The following is a 1,983-nucleotide window of genomic DNA, read 5'->3' as shown; positions in this document are numbered from 1 at the left end:
ATTTTTTGACGGGTGACAGCTAAATGACAGCCGCATTTATTTATCGAAGGGTGTGTTCGTAGATTTACGATTTTCAGCAAAGGATTTACATATGGGAGTAGATCTTAGACTTGGTGCACACTAGGAAATAAATATATTTAGATTTTTCTTTCAAACTAAACTTGTACAAATAAACGAAGATCTTGCAAATGTAATGAAAAAGTAACATCTATTTTAAAATTGTGATTACTACCGAATATCGTTTAAGTTATTTTTCTTATGAAAATATTGATTCTGAAACTTAATGTAAACAATTTGTGATATTGGAAGCGCAAGGAAAAATTTACAATTTACAAAAAGTAAATGATTCCGGAAAAAACATATTTGTGAAAAAATATAGTCATTAGAAGCCTAAATTATTAGTTCGTATTATCGAAAACGTAAAAGTGGATTTACATGTACCTTCAATTGTATAATGCAGTTAAGTAGAGGGAGATAGGTATAAGTCCAAGTCCAGTAGTGGGAGAGAATACACGAGTGGTAACTTTTTTTTTTTAATTCTCATAAAATGCTATGGCCCAGTTTCATAAACAACTCTTAAACATTTAACAGGATTTTAGACTGTAAAATGATATATTTTGGTTTCACCACGCGTTTTAAAGTATACAAGCTTTTAAACACCTTTTAAAAAAACATGCCCATTTTTGGCTCATAAAATTTTAAAAGTGTCATTAAAAAATAGATATGATAGATTGAAAGCTGATGTTTTGTTTTGTAAAATTTGTATACTTAATATTTGGAGAAACAGAATGAATAGGTAAACAAATTCAACTTTGCATTACTATTTATAATATCATTTTTATGATTTTAATTTTTTGGATTGGTCATCTTCATCTGACGAAAAAGGACAACATATAGTTTTTCGCTGTTCAAGAGTATTCCGCGTTGACAAGAATCCATTTTTGGACTATGATTATATTGACTTCAAAATGTGGTTTCGACTTTGCAAAGCATCTGTGGATCAGTTGTTGAGTTTTTTTGGCCATCATTTGGAGCATAAAACTAACCGAAATAAACCCGGCAGTGCATTAAATCAAGTGCTTATTACTTTAAGATTTTATGTAACAGGATCTTATCAAATCTGCTTCGGAGATTATGTTTAATAGCTCAAAATGAACTGTTTGCCGCATAGAACTAATAGTATCCCACCATATACACTGCATCAAAAAATTGCACGTACATCAATCGAATTGAAATAAATTTATTATATTTAATGTACTTATAACCTAATCCACGTACCGTTTGACTTTTTTTGAACAAAAAATGATACATAGATGTAAGTACAGTATTAACAGGTAATACAAATTTCGACCTTTCTTCTTATAACTTTTTTTTCATAGACATATGTTTCTATGAGTATAAAAAAATTGCACGTACACCAAACAAATGTACGTACACGGTTGTTTTTTTCTACAAAAATGAAATAACGGTTCTTTTCCAAGCCAAAAACTCGTACGATCATGAGATTAAATCTCTTACTCAGTCTGTTATGTTAAATTGATCTGGCTAAAAGTGTTTTTTTTTGCGATTAAAAATTTTTTTTTAATTATGGAATCATCACATAAAAAAGTTCCTATTGAAATAAAAAAACAAATTGTGGATCTCAAAAAGGATGGAAAAAGTTATTCTGAAATATCATCCATTGTTAAGAGATCAAAATCAACTATTCAATGCGTGATAAAAAATTATGAAAAAAACAAAAGCTTCGAAATGGCCCCAGGAAGAGGTCGAAAAAAAATTTTAAATGACAAAATGGAACGCAAAATCGTAAGAATGGTGAAGGTTGACCCAAAAATAAGTGCTCCTAAGATAGCTGCAGAAATCACAGTAAGTCATGGAATATCACTAAACCCACAAACAGTCCGGAACGTATTGCATTCAAAGGGTTATCAAGGACGTGCAATAAGAAAAAAGCCTTATATTTCGAAGACAAACGTGCAAAAG

The sequence above is a fragment of the Eupeodes corollae genome, chromosome 2 (genome assembly GCF_945859685.1).
Source record: "Eupeodes corollae chromosome 2, idEupCoro1.1, whole genome shotgun sequence".
Lineage (NCBI taxonomy): Eukaryota > Metazoa > Arthropoda > Insecta > Diptera > Syrphidae > Eupeodes > Eupeodes corollae.
Note: the sequence above shows the minus strand (reverse complement) of the source record.